The sequence below is a fragment of the Vipera ursinii genome (assembly GCF_947247035.1).
Source record: "Vipera ursinii genome assembly, chromosome: 2".
Classification (NCBI taxonomy): domain Eukaryota; kingdom Metazoa; phylum Chordata; class Lepidosauria; order Squamata; family Viperidae; genus Vipera; species Vipera ursinii.
In genome coordinates this window covers 15782304-15788946 of record NC_139513.1, presented here as the reverse complement: position 1 = coordinate 15788946, position 6643 = coordinate 15782304, and positions in this window count along the sequence as shown.

The following is a 6643-nucleotide window of genomic DNA, read 5'->3' as shown; positions in this document are numbered from 1 at the left end:
TGGCCATACTTTCAAATTCCATCGACCTATGATAAAGATGCGAAAATATATGACTTTTATAAAGAACAATGTTTGATCAGACACTGTTGACCTCAGATAAAAAACTGATTAAGAAACTGTATAACTTTCTATTAAATTCAAAAATGAAGATGAACAAGTGAAAGAAACAATGATAGTGGGCAGAAAACTTTGGATACAATATAGAATTAGAGAAATGGCAAAATCTTTGGGGAAAAAATTATAAATTGACCACAGCAAGTTCTTATAAAGAAAACTAACAAAAAATGTTCTATAGATGGCAGTTACCACCTGCTAGATTAGCAAAAAGGTTTTAAAATATGTCCAGTAAAATGTTGGAAATATAATCAAACACCTGGCCTGTATTACCATATGTGGTGGCCTTGTGTTAAAGAAAAAAACATTGGGCCAAAATAAACATGGTTAGAAAAAATGTTAGGAAACATGTAGATTTTAAACCCGAACTCTTTTTATGAGGTATAATATCAGAAACATTTAATAAGCAAAGGGTATATTTAACATTGCATGTATTAACAGCAGCAGGGATTGTATTTGCTCAGCACTGGAAGAATGAAGAAAGACCAAGAAGATATTGGACTGTGCTGAAATTGAGGATCAAAAAGAAAGAAGATACAGAATATTTTCAAACATGGAATTTATTTCATCAATGGTTGGAGAAAAGGGGTAGAGACTAAGAATGTAACTTGTATTATTAATCAAACAAATTGGACTAGACAACACGATGTTTAAGCACTAATCAAATGTAATCAGAGAAAAATCGTTTTAAAAATTGTAAAAAAAAGCAAAACAAAGAACAACAAAGTTGGAAGGGACCTTTGAGGTCTTCTAGTCCAAACCCCTGATCGGGCAGGAGAAACGATTACTATTCCTGACAAATGGCTGTCCGGTCTCCTCTTAAAAACCTCCAGTTTTTAAGAGGAGACCGGACTTACGACGTCTGGAGAGGGAAGCCATTCCCAAAGAATCAACCTTCGCTTGAAGGAGACTTTTTAAATCTTCCCACCAGCAGAAAATTGCAGCCCCCAGTTTAACAGCCTGCAGCACCAGCGGACTGAAAAGTTGGGGAGGGAAGGAAAATGCAGCAGCAGCAGCTGACCTGCTTCAGCCTAGTTGCTTCTCTGCTTGGACGCCGTGGAGGAAACCAAACAGCCCCGCCTGATCCCGGCTTCTCCTCCGACCTGCCCTCCGCTCACCTCCCAGCTGCTGCTTCGACCCTGGGAAGAGGAGAAGATCCTCTCTGCACACCCATCTTCCTCCCAAGAGTGATCAGGAAGAGGACGTTCCTCGGCGCTTCCACTCTTCTCCCTTCCTTTCTAGCAATATAGTACTCGATGGTTTTAACTCTCTCAAACTCAAACACAAATGCCATATTCTGTATTGTCCGCTTTCTAGGTACAGAGGTTGCCTATTTAACCGCGGATAGGTGGTCTCTGCTTAAGGCGTTTGCATGATTCCCTCCCCCCGATTAAAAGCTATCAAGTCGTTCCTGATTTCTAGCAACCAACCTTTGCAACAGAGCCTAGTGAAATGTATGCTAATTAGATTACTTACATCGGAAGATTATACCTATGTGCTAAGCCCCAAACGTTCATGATGATTTTACACAATTACACAATCAGCTTTCCTAGGGGTGACTCTCAGTGGAGATCAAAATCTCTACAACCGAAATCTTTATGACTTATTTAGCAGCAACATCAGGCAAGATTTAGCAGCAACATCAGCCAAGATGCTCCGTGGGGGCCAACTTCGCTCCTGCTGGCTAGAGCTGCATCCAAGAGCACCCAGCATACCATTCCTGAAGGAGATAATAAGAATAAGAATAAGAATAAGAAGTAGTACTAGTAGTAGTAGTTGGAAGGGACCTTGGAGGTCATCTAGTCCAACCCCCTGCTAAGGCAGGAAATCCTATACCATTTCAGACAAATGACTGTTCAGTCTCTTCTTAAAAACTTCCAGTGTTGGAGCATTCACCACTTCTGGAGGCAGGTTGTTCCACTGATTAATTGTTCTGTCAGGAAATTTCTCCTTAGTTCTAGGTTGCTTCTCTCCTTGACTAGTTTCCATCCGTTGCTTCTTGTCCTGCTCTCAGGTGCTCTGGAGAACAGCTTGGCTCCCTCTTCTTTGTGGCAGCCCCTGAGATATTGGAACACTGCTATCATGTCACCCCTCACCCTTCTCTTCGTGAAACTACACATACCCAATTCCCGCAACCGTTCCCTATATGTTTTAGCCTCCAGTCCCCCAATCAACTTTGTTGCTCTTCTCTGTACTCTTTCTAGAGTCTCGACATCTTTTTTACATCATGGTGACCAAAACTGGATGCAGTATTCCAGGTGTGGCCTTACCAAGGCATTGTAAAGTGGTATTAGTACTTCACGTGATCTTGATTCTATCCCTCTGTTAATGCAGCCTAGCACTGTGTTGGCTTTTTTGGCAGCTGCAGCACACTGCTGGCTCATATTTAAGTGACTTGTCCACTAGGACTCCGAGATCCCTCTCACAGTTACTACTATCGAGCAAGGTACCACCTATACTATACCTGTGCATTTGATTTTTCCTGCCTAAATGCAGAACCTTACTTTTTTCACCATTGAATTTCATTTTGTTAGATAGTGCCCAGTGTTCGAGTCTGTCCAGATCCTCCTGTATCTTAACCCTATCTTCTGGAGTATTGGCTATTCCTGCCAGCTTGGTGTCATCTGCAAATTTGAGAGTTTCTCATCTATCCCCTCATCCAAATCGTTGATGAAGATGTTGAACAGCACTGGGCCCAGTGCACTTCCTTCCATGTAGATGTAGTTCCATTGAGGACCACACGCTGAGTACGGCCTGTCAGCCAGCTACAAATACATCTGGTGGTGATGCTAACCCACATTTTTCTATCTTATGAAGTAGTAGGTTGTGATCTACTTTATCAAATGCCTTACTGAAATCCAAGTAAATTATATCTACAGCATTCCTATGGTCCACTAGTTTTGTCACTTGGTCAAAGAATGCAATAAGGTTTGTCTGGCACAATCTGTTTTTGACAAACCCATGTTGGCTTTTAGTGATAACTTTGTTTGCATCAAGGTGTTCGCTGATTTGTTGTTTGATTATCTTTTCCAGAATCTTCCCAGGTATTGAGGTCAGGCTGATAGGTCTGTAGTTTCCAAGATCTATTTTTTTTCCCTTTTTAGAAGGTGGGAACTACATCAGCTCTCTTCCAGTCCTCTGGTAGTTCCCCAGTGCTCCAGGATCTTTGAAAAATATATTTCAGTGGTTCTGAGATCACGTCTGCCAGTTCCTTGAGAACCTTGGGGTGTAATCCATCTGGTCCTGGTGAATTGACCTCATCTAGGCTGGACAGGTGCTCACTTACCATTTTCTTGCCAATCTTAACTTGCGTTTCTATTCTGTTTTTTATGGCACTGGTTTTGGTAGGTTGGACAGTTTTTTTCCCTTTGTGTAAAGACAGATGCAAAAAAGGAGTTAAATAGTTCTGCTTTCTCCGTTGCCTGTCACCTTCTTGCCACTTTCCCCCACTAATGGACCAATCATTTCCTTAACTTTTTTCTTGTTTCTTATATGTTGAAAGAAGCTTTTTTTGTTATTTTTGACTTTGGTCGCAAGCCTTAGTTCATTTTGAGCCTTAGCTTCCCTCACTTCATCTTTGCAGGCACGGGCTGTTTGCTGATATTCTGCCTTAGTTTTGTGCCCCTCCTGTATCTGCTGAATGCTAAATGCCATATACTTCTGTAAATTTTCTTGCACAGAAGTCTCTGTTAGGTCAGAGAGAGAAAAATATGCAGCAGGGCATTGCAAATGGGGCTAAGAAGGAGTGGGCGATTGTGAATATATGGTAGAAGAAATATTTCTAAAATATATTTTTAAAAAGAAAACAAAAGGCAAGAATAGAATATCCCACCAAAGCACATGGCCGACTGATCACCAGGCTAACCTGTTTAGAGGGACACCCTGCACTGCTGTTTTTAATGTACATCTTGTAGATTTTGGATGACAAGAGTGGCCTTTTCAGCTATTGCATCTGTGCTCTGATGCATGGAGGAATCTGAAATAAAAGAACGATCAGGACAATGATTGGGCTGACTTACCTTAAATAACAAGCCATTGTAGGCAAATACAATAGATGGTTAAGAGAGGGCTTTGATGTTTAACTTTTAATGTTGGTTCATCTGTTCAGCACTTTGCCTTTATTCACAGTAGATACATGAAGAACAAATTGATTCGAACTAGAGGTAGAAATTCACCAATTTTGGGCCTCCTTTGCAAGGCTAGGAAACTAACATTCTTACAATATGTTTGTTAATATTGACCTGATTTACTATATGTAAATCCATTTTTGTCTTTTTAATGCACATTTGTCTTTTCTTAATGGTTTGCCCATCATTGTTTTCCTGTTGTAATTTTTGTCGTTTTATCTTATAGTTTGTATTCTATCTTAATTTGCCTAATATTTTTTCTTTAAAAAGGCCCCTTACCAGAAACAATTTCATATGGCTGCTCTGTACCAATTTTCTAAGCTGCCTCTAAATCTAGAATCATAACCTCATAGGGTGGGAAAGCACTTCAGTGATCTTCTAGTCCAACCCGCTGCTCAAGGCAGGAGCCTTCTATAACCCCAGTTAAATGACTGTCTGGTTTATACTGGAAAATCTCCAATGATGGAGCACCCACAATGCCAGGAAGAGAGCTATTCCATCGATCAGTTGCACTCACTGACAGAAAATTTCTCCTTACTTCTAGATTGGATCTTCGTTTGACAACCTTCCACCCACGAACTTCTTCTTCTGCCTTCTGTTGCCCTACAGAATAAGTTTATCTCCTCTTCATGACAGCCCCTCAAGTAATGGAAGACAGCTATCATGCACCCGCAATCCTTCTGTTCCATGGCCTAGACATACCTAATTCTCTCAACCGTTTGTCATTTAGCGTCCAGAGCATTTATCATTTCTTCTCTGCACATTTTCCAGGGACTCAACATGTGTTGAGTCATGGGACCAGAATGGGGCACAGTATTCTAAGTGTGGACTCACCAGCGTGGTGTAAAGTAGTACTATCATTTCTCGTTGTCTTGAGATTGCTTGCTCCTAATTGTCCACAAGGACACCTAGATACCTCTGTTGAGCCAGATATTACATGTTCTATTCCTGTTCTTTTCGCTTTTACTACCTAGGTGTAGGACCTTGTTTTATTCACCACTGAGCTGCACTTTCTTGGCCCAATGCTCAGATGTGTCAAGAATCTTCTGGCAAAACAAATGGCTGTTTTAGAGGGAAACCATAGCTTATCCGGTATGAAATGTCCTAATTTCCCTCTGTCAGAGGGGCAGTGATGGAGAAGACAATCGCTAAATATGAGAAGGATGCCAATCAAAAAAATCTTCAGTTAGCTGTTCTAATTTTTAAACTGTGCCTAATGAATTGCTGTATTTTCATAGAATTTAGGACTAGGACAGATAGCAATGCAACAATAAATTAAGAGGCAGAAGCATAACTGCAGGTAACCTCATAAGAGGCAGAGTGTGGCGGGAATGATGTATGATTGAAACTGAAAATTTAAATTTATAAATGAGAAAGAAAGATGAGTAAAACAGATTGCACAAGAAACAGATTAAAAACCCACTGTATGTATCACTGACAAGAGTTGGGTAATGAACATTACATTATCTTTTTATTATTAAATTCATTCATTATTAAACTTAATCACTGCCCATCTCGCCGTTTGAATCAACTCTGAGTGACTTCCCTTGACCTAATGTCCATGTTGTTGTTGTTAATTGTGAAGTTGTGTCTGACCCATCGCGACCCCATGGACAACGTTCCTCCAGGCCTTCCTGTCCTCTACCATCTTCTGGAGTCCATTTAAGCTCATGGCTACTGCCTCGGTGACTCCATCCAGCCACCTCATTCTCTGTCGTCGCCTTCTTCTCTTGCCCTCAACCTTTCCCAGCATTAGGCTCTTCTCCAGTGAGTCCTTCCTTCTCATAAGGTGGCCAAAGTATTTGAGTTTCAACTTCAGGATCTGGCCTTCTAAAGAGCAGTCAGGGTTGATCTCCTCTAGGACTGACCGGTTTGATCGCCTTGCAGTCCAAGGAACGCGCAGGAGTCTTCTCCAGCACAATAGTTCAAAGGCCTCAATTCTTTGGGGCTCAGCCTTTCTGATGGTCCAACTTTCACAGCCCCACATTGCAACTGGGAAGACCATAGCGTTGACTATACACATTTTTGTGGACAGGCTGATGTCTCTGCTTTTTAGTATGCTGTCTAGATTTGCCATGACTTTCCTCCCCAGGAGCAAGCGTCTTTTAATTTCTTGGCTGCAGTCCCCGTCTGTGCTGATCTTGGAGCCCAGGAAAATAAAATCTGTCACTACCCTAATGACCATAAGCAAGAGTGAAAATACCCATTTTTTTCCCTTATCAACAATGAAACATTTTCAACTGTACTTTTTTTTCTCACGTTAGGTAGCAAAGCAGAGAGGTTTCTCTCTCTTCTGCATGACAGAATGGCCAAATGGCAGCCGCTTCCACAAGTCCACCACATGGCCCTGGGAAGAAGCAAGGACCCACTGAAAATAACGGCTGCCTCCAGGGCAGAGTCCC